At 43.1% G+C, this 21,714-nt stretch overlaps 1 protein-coding gene and 1 pseudogene across 3 annotated transcripts in view; one reads left to right on the forward strand and one right to left on the reverse strand.

Annotated features, from left to right (window-relative positions):
* Window positions 1-910: 910 nt before the first annotated feature.
* LOC121029953 (amine sulfotransferase-like) overlaps window positions 911-21,714 on the forward strand; it is a 65,326-nt gene continuing 44,522 nt past the window's right edge. For all 3 annotated transcript variants that reach the window (XM_040474455.1, XM_040474452.1, XM_040474453.1), the window contains exon 1: window positions 911-980. The gene's annotated coding sequence lies outside the window, so the exon portion shown is untranslated. The remainder of the gene's footprint in view (window positions 981-21,714) is intronic.
* On the reverse strand, window positions 11,498-14,922 carry LOC121030088 (uncharacterized; annotated as a pseudogene).

The raw sequence follows: 21,714 nt of genomic DNA on the forward strand, positions 1-21,714 counted from the left end.
GTGTACAATATAATAATTCAACACTTCCATACATCATCTGGTGATAAATGAGAGTTTAGACTCTAAGATGTTATGGAACTTTCAGCAATCATTTCTGTTATTGAGGAAGCATTAACAATAGAAGAGTAGCAGCATTTAAGATCAATAACACAAGTATATATAGAGGGAATTTGAATAGAACTTAGATATTTATCCTTTATGGCCATTCTATTTAACCACAAACTGACTGGATAGAGTGTGAACCCCTGAAAAAGAGAACACAAAACTGATTCTGAAGAGCCAACCCCAGGACCTCGCTCTCCCTCTGTGATATAGTGGTATGAAAAGTTTGCAAATGGTGGCCTATTTCAGGGGAATAATAACAGGAAGTGTTGAATGATATTTGGATATGTATCAGATTTGTGTCAAGCATATGATGGTAGAATTTGGGAAAGTGTCTAATGTTGCAAAGTAAATCTATTTACTACTTACAGATGTGGATTTCTTCCCTCCACTTCTCAACTGTTCACACCAAACCTATTCTCAATACCATTTCTTAAGAAACAACAGCAATATTTAAAGACCCTACGAGTAGTACTAATGAAGTAGAAGCAACTGAGGCCATTGTGTTAGTGATCTATAGCCTTAAGAGTATCATGAGTGGGGCAGCAAGCAAATTCATCTTTGTTTTCTGATGTTACTGTAGACTTTGAACTCTACTCAGCAGCACTGAGTAGCACTGTAGCTCTTTAGAATCTAACACCCATTTTTTTGTGGTAAAATCCTCAGGGCTTATCACCAGTTTGTTGTATGATATACTGGTCAGTTACTGATTCTGAGTGAGTTATTGATTATGGCAACTCTGCTAATTGGTGAATCGTTGGATCTGTTCATGGAAACTTACCTTTGAACTGTTTCTCTCTCCATCCAGCAGCAACAATTATTCTTCTCACTGACATTGATACCAGAAGTTAACTCTTCTTTTTAACGAACTCCTTTTGGTGAGTAGTTTCAATCTTGATTGGGGGTGGACATTTTTTGGATTCTCTTTCTAGGTTCTTTGGCTGATATAGTAATTAAATTGGCATAAAACAGATTAATAGGTGAAAAACAAGTTTACCTGCGTATGGCAGCACCATAAGACAGGTAAAGTCAGAGACAGTCCTGCAAGGGGAATACAATTGAGCCTTGTATACCCTAAAGAGAAGGGATAAAAGGGTTAGGAATTCAGAGGAGGAAGACAATTCACAGGAACATGTGAGGAGCACATACTGGGTGAACAGATGTGTGTCCTGCCATGCAGTTGAGTCTTACTGACATAAAAATATATCTCTGGTAATAACTTTCTTCCTGGTACAGACTCCTTATGAAAATTGTTTTAAGCTGTTAAGGAAAAGATGAAAAGCTTTCTGAGTTTCCTATGTCTGTGTTACTTCCTGCTCAAAACAACTACCTGCTAGAGCAATACATTTAGGGGTGATGTACTCTGCTCCCCTTCATGTCTCTGAACTGTATTCATTATGCAGTCTCAGGTTTTGATGATTTTTCTAAACAATACGCTAGATATATAAAGATATCAGCTCATATACATGAAACAAAAATATTCTGTGTCTCTTTTTCTATGCTTGTCAATCAACTTAGCCATAATATGGTTCCAAAATATTTATTTAGAGATTTAAGAACATAATGACACATAATGAATCATGACTCTAGTGTTTATACTAGGTTCTAATATAAGAGGAATGTAAAAGCTTAGAATTTATAGTATTATAATATCTGAATGACAGATTAGTTCAGTTTGGGTTCCCTTGTACCAGTTTTTCTGATCACAATAAATTTTTCCATAAGGTCTAAACACTTTACTTCCCTAGAAAGAGACCATTGATGGTATGTCCCTTTTTGTCTTCTTGTTTTGTTACTTTATTTCCTGGTAACACAGCAAAATTAGAGGAGAAAGCGTGTCCTGTTATTATTATCTTCACATCTCTACAGAAGATCCAGCAGCCGGAGACTCTTCTTCATCACATCTCCTTCCCTGGTGTCCCTTGTAGGTGAAATCTTTTGGCCACAAAATTATTTTGATGTATTTTTCCCACTTTAAAGTATATTCACATCCTCCGTCCCATTTCCCAAGGGATTGTAATTGCAATGTCACTTCCTTTAGATATGAGAGTCCTTTCTCCTTGGCCACCTGGTCATAAAGGCAAATTCCCTTATTTTCAGTGTATTTCCTGGTACTCCTGCATATCAAGAATTAGGCACTGACAGATGTTTTAATCAACTTCGACTGAGTGTGTATCATTCTAATTCCACACCTATTGTGTAATAGCTTCAACATTCTACACTGGGTAAAGTTACACATGTCACATGCCACGGTTGCTTCCCATCCAATGTGCAGTCAGGTAGGGCTCAGATCAGGGCATATGCATCCCCCCTGAAGCCTTCTCTACCCATTTGTCTACACCAAGGAACATGTATGCCATTTGATTCACGGGAGCCGCTGGACAGCATGACCATGATGAATCTCCAATCCAGATGCATTTTTTACAATATTTCTCCCCAGGAACACAAAATAGAAGATACTGTTTTTTTCTACCTTTGTGAAAAGATGATAAGGAACCAACATTCACTCCCCAACATTCCTGTATCTTTCACACAAGTCTTTCATAACTTTTTATCTCACCATTAGAAGTCCTGTATTTTCCACATTTTTATTAGCAATGATCATTCCTCCATCTAAACTTAAGAACCAAATACGTATTTTTATTACTTATTTTTTAAAGTTGACTTATTTATATTTAGACAGAGAGAGCATGAGCAGTGGATGGGGCAGATAGAGACAGGGAGAGAGAGGATCCCAACTCACACTGTCAGTTTATACAGCCCAGCTTGACACTGGATCTCACGAACAGTGAGAACATGATCTGAGCTGAAATCTAGAGTCCCATGCTTAACCGGCCCAGCCACCCAGGCAACCCCGGGCATATGTATTTTTAAATGTATTCTAAACTGACCTCCCTATCTTTACTAACAGTTGATACTTAACTACCTGGTTGTTGATTAGATTTTCATGTGGGAATCACATAAATTCTGTTAGGCACTTAAAAATTTGTTGCACCTCACATCATATTTCTGGTTACATTTTAATAGCATCATGATGAAGTCATGCTTGTACAAAACATGTTTACTTGTTCTGATTGATTGTAATCAATGTTTGCTCTCTGATATTCCAAATGTCACCCTTTGGTCACTAGCAGTCCTCATTTTGATCTCTTTAAACCCTGAGTACCTCTTCTGATAGCAACGTAATCTTGTTTACTTTATTAGAAGATCATAATGTTACAGGCTTGGTTTTACTTTTTTGAAACTTGGAACTGGTTGTACTAATGAGCCAGCTTCTTTATATGCAAGTTAATATTACAGCCCAATGTGGTACCAAGGTGTAAATTGGGTTTTTCCTCTTGAACACTGAGGATAGTACCAAAGATACTCCTTAAATAACTCTTGTGACAAGAACTCATCTCCTGTCTCTTCCTCCACCCTTCGCTGTCTGTACCCCAACTTTCTTCCTTGTCTGTGAATTCATGTTGATGATTCCAACCAATTTTTACCTTTCAAAATTTCCTTTGTAAAGAGAGGCTAACAATTCTACGTATTCCAGTAAGAGTTGACTGTCAAAATATATTTTAAATATTATTTCCTTTTTTCTTCTTTTAAGCCATTTTTTTAAATGTTTATTTATTTATTTAAGATAGAGAAGATGAGCAGGGTAGGGACAGAGAGAGAGGGAGAGAGACTATTCCAGGCAGGAACCATGCTGTCATCTCAGACCCAACACTGAACTGTATTTTATGAACCTGAAGATCATCACCTGAGCTGAAATTATGAATGGGGTGCTTAAATGACTGAGCCACCCAGGCACCCCATCCCTTTTTCTATAATGATACTTGGCCCAGGCTTCCTGGAATTGTTTTCAAATTGTGCAATTCTGACACTCTTATTTTGTCAGCTATTGCTATAGCCAACTATTTGGGAAATATAAAAGGCTCACTTCAGAGTCATTTAGAAGAACTCCCAAGTCACTAAAACCCTGAGCTCTCAGTGTCAAAATGCATTTTTCCATATGTCTTGTGTCATATAATAAAGAAAGACAAAATATATGCATAAATGAGACTCACAAGACTTGGTTTGCACTTTCTATATATGACACACTGTTTATCTGTTTTCTTTCATACTTTTACTTTGTACCATTATCCATATTGTCATTATGGACAATTTAATTGCTCACGTACAATTTCTCAGGCTTCCTGGAATACATTCGTGTCTGTTACCTCATGCTTGTACTACCCCAAAGATGTCACAAGTTGTACTCTAAAGATGCCACAAGTTAGAAAAAAAATTGAAATTAAACATTGCCAAAATTATTACAAACAGATTATTCCTACACAGAAATTATATAAAGGAAATATTCTATGAACCTACTAAGACCTAAGCCACTGTAGTTTCTTTACAGGGGTAAAAAAGCACACCTGAGGAAAGACTGGCTGGTCTGATAGTCAAGTGTCTTTGAAGCTTACATAAATGCGATTTATATATTTATTTTGTGGTTATATATATATATATATATGCTCTTAATCCGAAATCATATATATATATATATATGATTTCGGATTAAGAGCATTATTTAAAAAAATATTACAGTAATTACTCTTAAACTATTTTACCCATGCACACATAAAACCAAGACCTAGTGCATAAATAGAGTTCCTGGGCATTGGACCAAACTCAACATGACCAGAATCCAGGATAGTAGCTTTCAGAGCCATCAGGTTATCAGTGTTTGTATGTGCTAACAAGAAAAAATATACAAGGGCAGACCATATAAAATTCTACTAAATTTCCCTCAAACAATTTATCTGTATTTTGTGAGCAACTGAAATATGGAAAACATAGACACATTCCTATTCAAATTTAAAGGACATTATTTTGGACTTTGTGTGTGTGCGTGTGCGTGTGTGTGTGTGTGTGTGTGTGCGTGCACACACACACCAACAATCATTTGTTTATTTATTTATTTAAATTTAAATCCAAGTTAGTTAACATATAGTGCAGTAATGGTTTAAGGAATGAATTTAGTGATTCATCACTTACATGTAACACCCAGTGCTCATTCCAACAAGTGTCTTCCTTAATGCCCCTCACCCATTTAGCCCATCCCCTCACCCAACACCCTGCCAGCAACCTCAGTTTGTTCTCTGTTTAAGAGTCTCTAACAGTTTGTCTAACTCTCTGTTTTTATATTATTTTTCCTTCTGTTATGTTCATCTGTTTTGTACATTAAATTCCACATATAAGTCAAATCATACAATATTTCTTTCTCTGAATGACTTATTTTACTTCGCGTAATACACTCTAATTCCATCCAAGTTGTTGCAAAAATGGCAAGATTTATTTCTTTTTCATAGGCAAGTAATATTCCATTGTGTGTGTGTGTGTGTGTGTGTGTGTGTGTGTGTGTGTGTTTGCACACATACACACCACTTCTTTTGTGTGTGTGTGTGTGTATGTTATGACCATTTTTTTTTTGTTTTTAAAAAAATAACATTTATTCCCATCACCCTCGGTTTTTAAGAGTCTCTTATGCTTTGGTCTCTCCCACTCTAACCTCTTTTTTTTTTTCCTTACCCTCCTCCATGGATTTCTGTTACGTTTCTCAGGATCCACATAAGAGTGAAAACATATGGTATCTATCTTTCTCTGTATGGCTTATTTCACTTATATCACACTCTCCAGTTCCATCCACATTGCTACAAAGGGCCAGATTTCATTCTTTCTCATTGCCATGTAGTACTCCATTGTGTATATAAACCACAATTTCTTTATCCATTCATCAGTTGATGGACATTTAGGCTCTTTCCATAATTTGGCTATTGTTGAGAGTGCTGCTATAAACATTGAGGTACAAGTGCCCCTATGCATCAGAACTCCTGTATCCCTTGGGTACATTCCTAGCACTGCTACTGCTGGGTCATAGGGTAGGTCTATTTTTAATTTTCTGAGGAACCTCCACACTGTTTTCCAGAGTGGCTGCACCAATTTGCATTCCCACCAACAGTGCAAGAGGGTTCCCGTTTCTCCACATCCTCGCCAGCATCTATAGTCTCCTGATTTGTTCATTTTGGCCACTCTGACTGGCGTGAGGTGATACCTGAGTGTGGTTTTGATTTGTATTTCCCTGATAAGGAGCAACGTTGAATATCTTTTCATGTGCCTGTTGGCCATCTGGATGTCTTCTTTAGAGAAGTGTCTATTCATGTTTTCTGCCCATTTCTTCACTGGGTTATTTGTTTTTCGGGTGTGGAGTTTGGTGAGCTCTTTATAGATTTTGGATACTAGCCCTTTGTCCGATATGTCATTTGCAAATATCTTTTCCCATTCCGTTGGTTGCCTTTTAGGTTTGTTGGTTGTTTCCTTTGCTGTGCAGAAGCTTTTTATCTTCATAAGGTCCCAGTAATTCACTTTTGCTTTTAATTCCCTTGCCTTTAGGGATGTGTCGAGTAAGAGATTGCTACGGCTGAGGTCAGAGAGGTCTTTTCCTGCTTTCTCCTCTAGGGTTGTGATGGTTTCCTGTCTCACATTCAGGTCCTTTATCCATTTTGGGCTTATTTTTGTGAATGGTGTGAGAAAGTGGTCTAGTTTCAACCTTCTGCACGTTGCTGTCCAGTTCTCCCAGCACCATTTGTTAAAGAGACTGTCTTTTTTCCATTGGATGTTCTTTCCTGCTTTGTCAAAGATGAGTTGGCCATACGTTTGTGGGTCTAGTTCTGGGGTTTCTATTCTATACTATTGGTCTATGTGTCTGTTTTTGTGCCAATACCATGCTGTCTTGATGATGACAGCTTTGTAGTAGAGGCTAAAGTCTGGGATTGTGATGCCTCCTGCTTTGGTCTTCTTCTTCAAAATTACCTTGGGTATTCGGGGCTTTTTGTGGTTCCATATGAATTTTAGGATTGCTTGTTCTAGTTTCGAGAAGAATGCTGGTGCAACTTTGATTGGGATTGCATTGAATGTGTAGATAGCTTTGGGTAGTATTGACATTTTGACAATATTTATTCTTCCAATCCATGAGCAGAGAATGTCTTTCCATTTCTTTATACTTCTTCAATTACCTTCATAAGCTTTCTATAGTTTTCAGCATACAGATCTTTTACATCTTTGGTTAGAGTTATTCCTAGGTATTTTGTGCTTCTTGGTGCAATTGTGAATGGAATCAGTTTCTTTATTTGTCTTTCTGTTGCTTCATTGTTAGTGTATAAGAATGCAACTGATTTCTGTACATTGATTTTGTATCCTGCAACTTTGCTGAATTCATGTATCAGTTCTAGCAGACTTTTGGTGGAGTCTATCGGATTTTCCATGTATAGTATCATGTCATCTGCAAAAAGTGAAAGCTTGACTTCATCTTTGCCAATTTTGATGCCTTTGATTTCCTTTTGTTGTCTGATTGCTGATGCTAGAAGTTCCAGCACTATGTGAAACAACAGCGGTGAGAGTGGGCATCCCTGTCATGTTCCTGATCTCAGGGAAAAAGCTCTCAGTTTTTCCCCATTGAGAATGATGTTAGCTGTGGGCTTTTCATAAATGGCTTCTATGATGTTTAAGTATGTTCCTTCTATACCAACTTTCTCAAGCGTTTTTATTAAGAAAGCGTGCTGAATTTTGTCAAAGGCCTTTTCTGCATCGATTGACAGGATCATATGGTTCTTATCTTTTCTTTTATTAATGTGATGTATCACGTTGATTGATTTGTGAATGTTGAACCAGCCCTGCATCCCAGGAATGAATCCCACTTGATCATGGTGAATAATTCTTTTTATATGCTGTTGAATTCGATTTGCTAGTAGCTTATTGAGAATTTTTGCATCCATATTCATCAGGGATATTGGCCTGTAGTTCTCTTTTTTTACTGGGTCTCTGTCTGGTTTAGGAATCAAAGTAATACTGGCTTCATAGAATGAGTCTGGAAGTTTTCCTTCCCTTTCTATTTCTTGGAATAGCTTGAGAAGGATAGGTATTATCTCTGCTTTAAACGTCTGGTAGAACTCCCCTGGGAAGCCATCTGGTCCTGGACTCTTATTTGTTGGGAGATTTTTGACAACTGATTCAATTTCTTCGCTGGTTATGGGTCTGTTCAAGCTTTCTATTTCCTCCTGATTGAGTTTTGGAAGAGTGTGGGTGTTTAGGAATTTGTCCATTTCTTCCAGGTTGTCCAATTTGTTGGCATATAATTTTTCATAGTATTCCCTGATAATTGTTTGTATCTCTGAGGGATTGGTTGTAATAATTCCATTTTCACTCATGATTTTATCTATTTGGGTCATCTCCCTTTTCTTTTTGAGAAGCCTGGCTAGAGGTTTGTCAATTTTGTTTATTTTTTCAAAAAACCAACTCTTGGTTTCGTTTATCTGCTCTACAGTTTTTTTAGATTCTATATTGTTTATTTCTGCTCTGATCTTTATTATTTCTCTTCTTCTGCTGGGTTTAGGCTGTCTTTGCTGCTCTGCTTCTATTTCCTTTAGGTGTGCTGTTAGATTTTGTATTTGGGATTTTTCTTGTTTCTTGAGATAGGCCTGGATTGCAATGTATTTTCCTTTCAGGACTGCCTTCACTGCATCCCAAAGTGTTTGGATTGTTGTATTTTCATTTTCGTTTGTTTCCATATATTTTTTTATTTCTTCTCTAATTGCCTGGTTGACCCACTTATTCTTTAGTAGGGTGTTCTTTAACCTCCATGCTTTTGGAGGTTTTCCAGACTCTTTCCTGTGGTTGATTTCAAGCTTCATAGCATTGTGGTCTGAAAGTATGCATGGTATGATCTCAATTCTTGTATACTTATGAAGGGCTGTTTTGTGACCCAGTATATGATCTATCTTGGAGAATGTTCCATGTGCACTCAAGAAGAAAGTATATTCTGTTGCTTTGGGATGCAGAGTTCTAAATATATCTGTCAAGTCCATCTGATCCAATGTATCATTCAGGGCCCTTGTTTCTTTATTGACCGTGTGTCTAGATGATCTATCCATTTCTGTAAGTGGAGTGTTAAAGTCCCCTGCAATTACCACATTCTTATCAATAAGGTTGCTTATGTTTATGAGTAATTGTTTTATATATTTGGGGCTCTGGTATTCGGCGCATGGACATTTATAACTGTTAGCTCTTCCTGATGGATAGACCCTGTAATGATTATATAATGCCCTTCTTCATCTCTTGTTACAGCCTTTAATTTAATGTCTAGTTTGTCTGATATAAGTATGGCTACTCCAGCTTTCTTTTGGCTTCCAGTAGCATGATAAAGAGTTCTCCATCCCCTCACTCTCAATCTAAAGGTGTCCTCAGGTCTAAAATGAGTCTCTTGTAGACAGCAAATAGATGGGTCTTGTTTTTTTTTATCCATTCTGATACCCTATGTCTTTTGGTTGGCGCATTTAGTCCATTTACATTCAGTGTTATTATAGAAAGATACGGGTTTAGAGTGATTGTGATGTCTGTATGTTTTATGCTTGTAGCGATGTCTCTGGTACTTTGTCTCACAGGATTCCCCTTAGGATCTCTTGTAGGACTGGTTTAGTGGTGACAAATTCCTTCAGTTTTTGTTTGGGAAGACCTTTATCTCTCCTTCTATTCTAAATGACAGACTTGCTGGATAGAGGATTCTCAGCTGCATATTTTTTCTGTTCATCACATTGAAGATCTCCTGCCATGCCTTTCTGGCCTGCCAAGTTTCAAAAGAGAGATCACTCACGAGTCTTATAGGTCTCCCTTTATATGTTAGGGCACGTTTATCCCTTGCTGCTTTCCGAATTTTCTCTTTATCCTTGTATTTTGCCAGTTTCACTATGATATGTCGTGCAGAAGATCGATTCAAGTTACGTCTGAAGGGAGTTCTCTGTGCCTCTTGGATTTCAATGCCTTTTTCCTTCCCCAGTTCAGGGAAGTTCTCAGCTATTATTTCTTCAAGTACCCCTTCAGCACCTTTCCCTCTCTCTTCCTCCTCTGGGATACCAATTATGCATATATTATTTTTTTTTTTTAGTGTATCACTTAGTTCTCTAATTTTCCCCTCATACTCCTGGATTTTTTTTTATCTCTCTTTTTCTCAGCTTCCTCTTTTTCCATAATTTTATCTTCTAGTTCACCTATTCTCTCCTCTGCCTCTTCAATCCAAGCCGTGGTCGTATCTATTTTATTTTGCATGTCGTTTAAAGCGTTTTTTCAGCTCCTCCTTAGTCGCTTGATCTCTGTAGAAAGAGATTCTCTGCTGTCTTCTATACTGTTTTCAAGCCCAGTGATTAATTTTATGACTATTATTCCAAATTCACTTTCTGTTATATTATTTAAATCCTTTTTGATCATTTCATTAGCTGTTGTTATTTCCTGGAGATTCTTTTGAGGGGAATTCTTCCATTTGGTCATTTTGGATAGTCCCTGGAGTGGTGTGGACCTGCAGGGCACTTCCCCTGTGCTGTGGTGTATAACTGGAGTTGGTGGGCGGGGCCGCAGTCAGACCTGATGTCTGCCCCCAGCCCACCGCTGGGGCCACAGTCAGACTGGTGTGTGCCCTATCTTTCCCTCTCCTAGGGGCGGGATTCACTGTGGGGTGGCATGGCTTGTCTGGGCTACTTGCAGACTGCCAGGCTTGTGGTGCTGGGGATCTGGTGTATTAGCTGGGGTGGGTAGGCAAGGTGCACGGGGGCAGGAGGGGCAGGCTTAGCTCGCTTCTCCTTAGGTGATCCACTTCAGGAGGTGTTATGCCCAGAATTCGTGATCCCCAAAGACCACTAGGGAGCCGAGTCTGATGCAAAAGCAAAAGAGCCTTTATTCGAGCTAGCTCGAGCTCAATCCCCTACCTGCACCAACGCAGCGGTGGGATACCAGGGAGAGAGAACGAGTTTCAAAAGCACAAAGGTTTTATAGGGGTCTAGGGGCAGTTGGTGAGGTAACGGCTGTGGCCTCAGCTGATTGGCTGGGAAGGGTCGTGGCCTCGGCTGATTGGCTGGGGAAGGGTCGGAGTCCTGTTACGCAGGTCGCTGGGAGTGTTTTGATCAGGAAGTTTGAATGGGTGAGCGGGAGGTTACTCAAGGGGAAGAGGCGCGGTCTGAGGTTTCTGTGATTTTCCTGGAAAAGGGGTCATGTCGGGGACATAGTCACTCAAGGTGGAGGACACAGAACAAGATGGAGTCGGCCGGCGTAGGCCCGCCCTTTCATTCCCCCCTGTCATGTAGCTTACGGACCCAATCATGGGACCGGCTGCATTTATGGTGACAAGGGGAACAGAGTTTGGAGGTTTACGCAAAGTTCTGGGAAGCAAGTGTCCCTGGGGTGGTCTGGGAGGTCTGATTAAGTATTGTCCCCGAGCTGGTGTCTATGATCTGCCAGGTCATGTTTTGGGGGGTGTGGGAACTCCTGGCAACATGAGCAATGACAAGCAGAGTTAACAGAGTTACCAATATTAGGTGGGTCAAATGCACTGTAGCTTCAGCTTGAGCGGGTTGTGTTGGTCCTGACTGATGGCCCAGCGCATGGCAAAGTCCTTCCAGATGGAGGAGGGGTCCGCCGGCCGAACGTGGGTTGATGGACCCAGGTCGCGATGCCATCTACTTTGAGAGTGGTGGGGGTTGTCAACACCACGATGTAGGGTCCCTTCCAGCGTGGCTCAAGGGTCTCTCAGTGGTGCCTCTTGACATAGACCCAGTCTCCCGGCCTGTACTGATGAGGTGTCGGGGTCGGGCCAGCCTCGTAGATGGCACAGAGGCGTGGCCAAATGTCCTCGTGCGCCCTCTGGAGCCCTCTCAAGGAAAGTTCTTGATCTTTAAACTCAGCAATAAGTTCAGCTCGAAGGCTGGGAATAACAGGGGGTGGCCTACCAAACATGATCTCGTAGGGAGTAAAACCCAGAGTGTAAGGAGTGTTTCTAACCTGGTAAAGGGCGTATGATAGGAGAGTCACCCAGTCCCTGCCAGTCTCCATGGTTAATTTGGTAAGGGTCTCTTTTAGGGTTCTATTCATTCTTTCTACCTGTCCTGAGCTCTGGGGCCTATAAGCACAATGTAATTTCCAGTTTGCCCCCACCGCCTTGGCTACTGCCTGTGTTACCTGTGAGATAAAAGCTGGTCCACTGCCTGATCCTACCATGGCAGGAAAACCATACCTGGGTAAGATGTCTTCTAGTAGCTTCTTAGCCACCGTCTGAGCTGTTTCATGCTTGGTTGGGTATGCCTCCACCCAGCCAGAGAAGGTGTCTGTAAATACTTTCCTGGTTTGACTTCAGTGAAGTCGGCTTCCCATTGGGCTCCCGGTCTGATCCCTTTGAGCCTGGTTTCTTTTTTATTTGATGTGGCTCTCGCGTTGGTGAGTTGGCAGATCTTGCAGGCAGATACAATTTGCTCTATTTTGGTGTCCTGTTGGTGAATCTTGATTCTGGCATGTCAGATTAAGTCTTTTAATTTTCAGGCCCCCATATGAGTAGACCGATGCATGTGCTCTAATATTGAGACTCTGAGCCGGTCTGGCAGCACGAGCTCCTTGTTAGGTGTATACCACCATCCCTTTATCTCCTGGTCCATGGGGAGTTTCTTGATTCACTGTAACTTCTCCTGGGAGTATTTGGTCTGGTCTGGTAAAACTGGGTCTCCCGGATCTGGTAGTTGTATGGTCATGGTGGGGACTGAAGTAAGGGCTACTGCCTTGGCTGCCTGGTCTGCCTTTCGATTACCTCTAGCTACTGGGTTATCAGCTTTTTGGTGCCCTTGGCAGTGGATAATGGCTAGCTTGGCAGGAAGCCATAAGGCCATGAGCAGGTTAAGTGTCTCTTGCTTATTTTTTATAGTCCGTCCTTGTGCCATCAGTAACCCCCTCTCCTGATAAATTGCCCCATGAATATGAGCTGTGGCAAATGCATAACGGCTGTCTGTGTAGATGTTAAGCCATTTTCCAGCTCCCAGCATCAGCGCCTTGGTGAGGGCTATGAGCTCTGCCTGCTGGGCTGACGCTCCAGAGGGTAGAGCCTCCGCCCATACGGTGTCCGTTTCGGTGACCACCGCTGCACCCGCATACCTGTGTCCATCTCGCACAAAGCTGCTGCCATCAGTGAACCAAGTAGCCTCGGCATTGGGGAGGGGCTGGTCGGTCAGTTCCGTCCGGAATCCATGTACTTGTTCCAGGATTCCCACACAGTCATGTAGTGGAGCACCTAGGTCAGGGTCAGGCAGCAGGGTTGCAGGATTGAGGGCTGCACTGGGGTGGAACCGCACTCGTGGAGGGTTGAGTAGGAGGCTCTGGTAATGAGTCACACGTGTGTTGCTCATCCATCAGGAGGCTGTTTCAGGACCCCTTCAATGGCGTGTGGGGTCGTGATCCAGATCTCCTGTCCTACAGTCAGTTTGTCTGCATCCTTGACTAGGAGTGCTGTCGCCGCAATAATTCTTAGGCATGGCAGCCAGCCGGCAGCCACTGGGTCTAGTTTCTTAGACAGGTAAGCCACTGGGTGGTTCCAGGGGCCTAAGGCTTGAGTTAGAACCCCTTTTGCTATTCCCTTATGTTAGTCTACAAAGAGGTGGAAGGGCTTCGTAATGTCTGGTAGGCCCAGGGCTGGGGCACTTAGAGGGCCTTTTTTAACTGACTAAAGGCAGTTTCTTCTTTTTCAGCCCATTTAAATGTTTTCCCCTCTTTGGTAGCTTCATATAGGGGCCTGGCAATCTCAGCAAAACCTGGAACCCAGAGGCGGCAGTAGCCGGCTGATCCTAGGAATTCCCTCACTTCTCTTCGGGAGGTGGGAGTAGGAATCTTTAGGACAGTTTCTTTTCTGGCATCTGATAACTGCCGCTGTCCACCCTCCAGGATATATCCCAGGTAACTTACCCTCTCCCTGAATATCTGAGCCTTCTTCGCGGATGCCCGGTAGCCTAAGGCCCCCAGGGTAGCCAGCAGGTCCTGGGTCCCTCGCTCACAGTCTTTGGCCGTATCAGCAGCAATCAGGATGTCATCTACGTACTGTAGAAGGATGAGGCCAGGATGCTCCCTTCTATACTCACCCAGGTCCTCGTGTAGTGCCTCGTCGAAGATGGTGGGTGAATTTTTGAATCCCTGAGGTAGCCGTGTCCAGGTGAGTTGCCCACTGTAGCCCTCCTCCGGATCATGCCACTCGAAGGCGAACAAGGGTTGGCTCTGGGGTGCCAGCGGCAGACTGAAGAAGGCATCCTTTAAATCTAGTACAGTATACCAGACCCTGGAGGGCGCCAAGGAGCTCAAGAGAGTATATGGGTTGGGAACAGTTGGGTGTATGTCCGCGACCCTCTTATTTACTTCCCGGAGGTCTTGTACCGGTCGGTAGTCGTTTGTGTGAGGCTTTTTGACCGGCAGTAGGGGGGTGTTCCAGGCAGACTGGCAAGAAACTAGTACCCCTAGGCTTCGTAGTCTCCGGATGTGTGGCTGGATCCCCTTCCGGGCCTCCTGAGACATGGGGTATTGTTTGATCCTTACCGGACTCTCTCCTGGCTTGAGCTCTACCAGGACTGGGGTCCTGTGAGCGGCTAGTCCCATCTCCCCCGTCTCTGCCCAAACCGAAGGGAATTCTTGTAGCCATCAGTCTATATTATCCTCTCTCGGGAGCGCCTCCTGGTGGAGGCGGTATTCATCCTCCAGTTTCATGGTCAGGACCTGGATGGGGTGGCACTTGCCATCAGTGACCTAAGGCCCCCCTTGTCTGAAAGTTATCTGAGCTCCAATCTTGGTCAGTAAGTCCTGTCCTAACAGAGGGTAGGGGCATTCTGGTATTACCATAAAGGAGTGGGATACTCGGCCTATTCCCAAATCTACTGTTCTTCGGGTAGTCCATGAATACTGGCTCATACCAGTTGCCCCTTGTACCCAGGACTTCTTGCTGGCTAGTTTTCTTTGTGGGGTGTGGAGGACCGAATGTTGTGCTCCGGTGTCGACAAGGAAGTCAACAGGGGTCCCCTCCACTTTAAGAGTTACCCTGGGTTTGGGGAGAGGGTCTGAACCCTGACTCCCCTAATCACTTAGTTCATCTAGCTCTAGGACTTTTACTCAATCAGTCTTGCTTCCCTTCCCGCCGGCCCTTTTTGGACAATCTCGGGCCCAATGCCCTATCACCTTGCAGTATGCGCACTGATCCTTCTGCAACCTCTGCTCCGCCCCCCCCCCCCCCCCCCGGTGGTTCCTTTACCTTTTCTTGCATCGTCTGCCAGCTGCCGGAGACGGCGGTCTTGTTTTCAGGGAAGTCAGCAGTGGTAGCTATTAGTATTCTGGCCAGGTCTCGAGTCTGCTTACTGCTGGCAGCCACCATGGCACGAGCCTGCTTGTCCTCAGGAGGCTCCCGGTTGTTATATACCTTTTCGGATACCACCAGTAAGTCCTGCAGACTTTTTTCTCCTAGTCTATCTATTTTCTGTAATTTTCTCCTAATGTCTATGGCCGATTGGTTTACAAAGGCCATGATAACAGCTGCCTTGCTTTCCGGAGCCTCTGGATCCATGGGGGTATAGGTATGGAATGCCTCCATGATCCGTTCTAAAATGGCAGCTGGAGATTCATCTTTCCCTGTTGTACATTTCCTACCTTGGCCAAATTGGTTGGCTTTCTAGCAGCCATTCGGAGACCCCCCCCCATTACAGTCTGGCGGTAGACCCGGAGCCTCTCCTTACCTTCTGCCATGTTGAGATCTCACTGGGACCGAGTTAAGGGGAAGGAGGCATCTATCTGAGCCTGGTTGGTGGTGGGATTCCCGTCTGTGCCGGAACTAGTTTTCAGGCCCCATTGAGGATTCTTTCTCTTTCTTCAGTCGTGAACAGGACCTGCAAAAGCTGCTGGCAATCGTCCCATGCGGGCTGATGGGTAAAAAGAACAGAGTCTAATAAATCAATAAGCCCTGCCGGTTTCTCGGAAAACTTAGGATTCTGAGCTTTCCAATTGTAGAGGTCACTAGTGGCGAAAGGCCAATAGTGATGGGGCTGATTCCCTTCCGCGTCTGGGGGTCCGGTGGCTCGCAGGGGCAGAATAGTGGAGTTGGCAGTGGAGGCAGATTGCTCCCTCTGAGCCCTTTGTCTGGTAAAGGGCGGGCTTCCCACTGGAGCGTTTCCGCCTCCCGCTCTCGGAACAGTGTCTGCCTCCCCCGGGGGGGAGTATGGTGTTCTTCCGGTCTCCTAGAGGGGCTATACGGGGGAGGAAAAATTAATTCTTCTTCAGTACCCCCCTGTAGGACAGGGTAGAGGGGTGCTGAAGGCTGGGTAAGACTTTTCTTGTTTTCCTTCTTTGTCCCCTGCAAAGCAAGAATGGGTTTGGTCCGGAGGGAGCGGGGCTAGGAAGGGCTTAAGCCAAGAGGGTAGGTAGAGGGGTTGTCTGAGTCTGTCCCATAACGTCTGTCCAGTAAGTCCACAGAACAAAACAGAGAAACACAGAAACAGAGGGCCCCTAGAAAGTCTTCCAACTCCATGGAAGCAAAACTGAAAGCTAGCTTAGACCTTTGAGGGGATTCCACGTCCCTCCAAAACCGATGAGGGGATTCCACGTCCCTCCAAAGACAACGGCCTCACACCGACCAGCGGGAGCGACCTGCCTCGTCTCAGACCTTTGAGGGGATTCCACGTCCCTCCAGAAGGGAGAATCGGAACGTCTTCTGAAATTCCCAGCCCGTGGTCCTCCTGTGCATCCACTTAGACTGCATCGGACACTACCAGAATTCCAGAAATGAGCTCACACAGGAAAGACAGAACAAACAGACAGACACTAACCGTGGCCAGTCAGGCTCTCCGGGTCGAGGGTCCCTCGGGGGTCTTGGGGATCCCAGATGAGCCCCCAAATGTTATGCCCAGAATTCGTGATCCCCAAAGACCACTAGGGAGCCAAGTCTGATGCAAAAGCAAAAGAGCCTTTATTCGAGCTAGCTCGAGCTCAATCCCCTACCTGCACCGACGCAGCGGTGAGATACCAGGGAGAGAGAGCGAGTTTCAAAAGCACAAAGGTTTTATAGGGGTCTAGGGGCAGTTGGTGAGGTAACGGCTGTGGCCTCAGCCGATTGGCTGGGGAAGGGTCGTGGCCTCGGCCGATTGGCTGGGGAAGGGTCGGAGTCCTGTACACAGGTCGCTGGGTGTGGTTTTTTTTTTTTTAATTTTTTTAACGTTTTATTTATTTTTGAGACAGGGAGAGACAGAGCATGAACAGGGGAGGGTCAGAGAGAGGGAGACACAGAATCGGAAACAGGCTCCAGGCTCTGAGCTGTCAGCACAGAGCCCGACGCGGAGCTCGAACTCACAGACTGCGAGATCGTGACCTGAGCTGAAGTGGGACACTTAACCGACTGAGCCACCCAGGCGCCCCTCGCTGGGTGTGTTTTGATCAGGAAGTTTGAATGGGTGAGCGGGAGGTTACTCAAGGGGAGGAGGCGCGGTCTGAGGTTTCTGCGATTTTCCGGGAAAAGGGGTCATGTCGGGGACATAGTCACTCAAGGTGGAGGACACAGAACAAGATGGAGTCGGCCGGCGTAGGCCCGCCCTTTCAGAGGGGCCCTGTGGCAGCGGGAGGGAGTCAGACCCGCTGTCGGAGGGGTGGCTCCGCAGAAGCACAGCGTTGGGTGTTTGCACAGAGCAAGCAAGTTCCCTGGCAGGAACTGGTTCCCTTTGGGATTTTGCCTGGGGGATGGGCGAGGGAGATGGCGCTGGCGAGCGCCTTTGTTCCCCACCAAACTGAGCTCTGTCGTCCCGGGGCTCAGCAACTCTCCCTCCCTTCGTCCTCCAGCCTTCCCGCTTTCTGAGCAGAGCTGTTAACTTATGACCTCCCAGATGCTAAGTCCCGCTTGCTGTCGGAACACACTCCGTCTGGCCCCTCCGCTTTTGCAAGCCAAACTCAGGGGCTCTGCTTGGCCGGCGGGCCGCCTCTCCGCCCCAGCTCCCTCCCGCCAGTCCGTGGAGCGCGCAGCGCCTCGCTGCCCTTCCTACCCTCTTCCGTGGGCCTCTCATCTGCGCTTGGCTCCAGAGACTCCGCTCTGCTAATCCTCTGGCGGTTTTCTGGGTTATTTAGGCAGGTGTAGGTGGAATCTAAGTGATCAGCAGGACGCGCGGTGAGCCCAGCGTCCTCCTATGCCGCCATCTTCCGATGATCCCCATACCACTTCTTCTTTATCCATTCATCGGTAAATTGACATTGGGCTCTTTCCATAATTTAGCTATTGATAGTGCTGTGCCTATCAGGTGCATGTGCCCCTTCGAATCACTTTATCTTTTGGATAAATACCTTGTAGTTCAATTGCTGGGTCAAAGGGTAGTTCTATTTTTAATTGTTTGAGGAAACTCCACGCTGTTTTCCAGAGTGGCTGCACCAGTTTGCATAGTCACTGGCAGTATGAAAGGGAAATCCCTTTCTCCACATCCTCACCAACATCTGTTGTTTCCGGAGTAGTGAATTTTAGCCATTCTGACTGGTGCCATTATGGTTTTGATATGTAGTACCATGATGGTGAATGATGTTGAGCATCTTCTCATGTGTCTGTTAGCCATCTGGATGTCTTCCTTGGAAAAGTGTTTATTCATGTCTTCTGCCCATTTCTTCACTGGTTTTATTTTTTAGGGGGTCTTGAGTTTGATGAGTTCTTTATAGATTTTGGATACTAACCCTTTATCTGATATGTCATTTGAAAATGCCTCCTCCTATTCTTGCCTTTTAGTTTTGCTGATTGTTTCCTTTGCTCTGCAGAAGCTATTTTACCTTGATGAGGTTCCAGTCATTCATTTTTACTTTTGTTTCCCTTGCCTCTGGAGACACATCAAGTAAGAAGTTTCTGTGGCCAAAGTTAAAGAAGTTGTTGCCTGTTTTCTTCTCTAGGATTTTGATGGCTTCCTGTCTAATGTTTAGGTCTTTCACCTGTTTTGAGTTTATTTATGTGTATGGTGTAAGAAAGTGTCCAGGTTGGTTCTTCTTCATGTTGCTGTCCAGTTTTCTCAACACCATTAGCTGAAAAGGCTGTATTTTTTCCATTAGATATTCTTTCCTGCTAGTCAAATATTAGTTGGCCATACATTTTTGGATCCATTTCTCTCTTCTATTCCATTGATCTATGTGTCTGTTTTTGTGCCATTACCATACTGTTTTGATGACTACAGATTTGTAATACAGCTTGAAGTCTGGAATTGTGATGCCTCCAGCTTTGGTTTTCTCTTTCAACATTACTTTGGCTATTCAGGATCTTTTCTGGTTCCATACAAATCTTAGAATTGTTTTTGCTGGCTCTGTGAAGAACAGTGGTGATATTTTGATAGAGGTTTCATTGAATATGTAGATTGCTTTGGGTAGTATTGACATTTCAACAATATTTGTTCTTCCAATCCATGAGTATGGAACATTTTTCCATCTTTTGTGTCTTCTTCAATTTCTTTCATAAACTTTCTATACTTTTCAGTATATAAATTTTTCATCCCTTTGCCAATTTTATTCCTAGGTACTTTATGGTTTTTGGTGCACTTGTAAATGAGATTGATTCCTTTATTTCTCTTTCTGCTGCTTCATTATTGGTGTATAGAAATTCAACCCACTTCTGTACATTGATTTTATATCCTGCGACTTTGCAGAATTCATGTATCAATTCTAGCAGTTTTTTGGTGGAGTCTTTTGGGTTTTCCACATTGAGTATCATGGTGTCTGCAAAGAGTGAAAGTTTGACTTCCTCCTTGTCAATTTTGATGTCTTTTATTTCTTTGTGTTGTCTTATTGCTGAGTCTAGGACTTCCAACACTATGTTGACAAACAGTGGTGAGAGTAGGCATCCTTGTCGTGTTGCTGATGTTAGGGAGAAAGCTCTGTTTTTTCTGGTTGAGGATGATATTAGTGGTGGGTATTTCATATATGGTTTTTATGATTTTCAGGTATTATTATCCTATCCCTAGTTTCTTGAGTGTTTTTATCAGGAGAGGTTGCTATATTTTATTAAATGCTTTTTCTGCATCTATTGAGAAGATCACGCTGTCCTTATCTTTTTTTTTTATTAATGTGATGTATTACATTGATTGATTTGTGGATAGTGAGCCAGGCCTGCATCACAGGAATAAATCCCAGGTGGTCATGGTGATTAATTCTTCTAAAGTATCGTTGGATCTGCTTTGCTAGTATCTTGTTGAGACTTTTTGCATCTATGATCACGAGGGAAATTGGTCTATAGTTCTCTTTTTTGTGGGGTTTTTGGTTTTGGAATCAAGGTAATGCTGGCCTCATAGAATGAGTTTGGAAGTTTTTCTTCCATTTCTATTTTTGGAACAGCTTCAAAGAATAGTGTTAACTGTTCTTTACTTATTTCATAGAATTCCCCTGGAAAGTCATCCTGCCCTGGACTCTTGTTTTTGGGAGATTTTTGATTACTGATTCAATTTCTTTACTGGTTATGGGTCTTTTCATGTTCTCTTATTTCTTCCTATTTCAGTTTTTTAGTTTATATGTTTCTAGGAATATCTCCATTTCTTCCAGATTGCCCAATTTGTTGGCATATAATTGCTCATAATATTCTCTTATTATTGTTTCTATTTCTGTAGTGTTGATTGTCATCTCTCCTCTGTCTTTTGTGATTTTATTTATTTGGGTATTTTCCTTTTCTTTTTGATTGATCTTACTAAGGGGTTATCAATTTTGTGAATTCTTTCAAAGAACTAGCTCCTGATTTTGTTCATCTATTGCTGTTGCTGTGGTTGCTGTTGTTGTTGTTTGGTATTGTTTATTTCTGTTCTAATCTTTATTTTTTCCCTTCTTCTGCTGGTTTGGGGCTTAGTTTGCTATTCTTTTTCCAGCTCTTTAGGTGTGAAGTTAGGTTGTGTATTTGGGACCTTTCTTCCTTTCTTAGGAAGGCTTAGATTGCTATATACTTCCCTCTTATGACTACCTCTTCTACTTCCCAAAGGTTTTGGGCTGTCAGTTTTTCCTTTTCATTGACATACATGTACTGTTTTAATTTCTTTGTTAACCTATTCATTCTTCAGTAGGATATTCTTTAATCTCAAAGTATTCATGGTCTTTCCATATGTTGTCTTGTGGTTCATTTCAAGTTTCATAGCGTTATGGTCTGAAAATATTCAAGTTATCATCTCAATCGTTTTTTACTCTTTGAGGGCTTATTTGTGTCTCAGTACGTGATTCTGGAGAATGTTCCATGTGCACTCAAGAGGAATATGTATTCTTCTGCTTTAGTAGGAAATGTTCTGAATATATCTGTTAAGTCCACCCGGTCCAGTGTGTCATTCAAAGTCATTGTTTCCTTGTTGAGTTTCTGCTTGGATGATCTGTCCATTGCTATAAGGGGTGTTAAAGTCTCCTACTATTATGGTATTATTATCAATGAGTTTCTTTGTGCTTGTGATAATTGATTTATATATTTGGGTGGTTTCATGTTGGGCACATAAATATGTACAATTGTTAGATTTTCTTCATTGATAGATCTCTTAATTACAATATAATGCCCTTGCTCATCTCTTTTTATAGTCTTTATTTTAAAATCTAGTTTGCCTGATATAAGTATGACCACTTCAGATTTCTTTTGATGACCATTAGCATGATAGGTGGCTCTGCATCCCCTAACCTTCAATCTGTAGGTGTCTTTAGACCTAAAATGAGTCTCTTGTAAAACAGCATATATATGGGTCTTGTTTTCTTATCCAATCTGATACCCTATGTCTTTTGATTGGA

This window comes from Herpailurus yagouaroundi, unplaced genomic scaffold (genome assembly GCF_014898765.1).
Source record: "Herpailurus yagouaroundi ecotype Mexico unplaced genomic scaffold, PumYag 139, whole genome shotgun sequence".
NCBI lineage: Eukaryota > Metazoa > Chordata > Mammalia > Carnivora > Felidae > Herpailurus > Herpailurus yagouaroundi.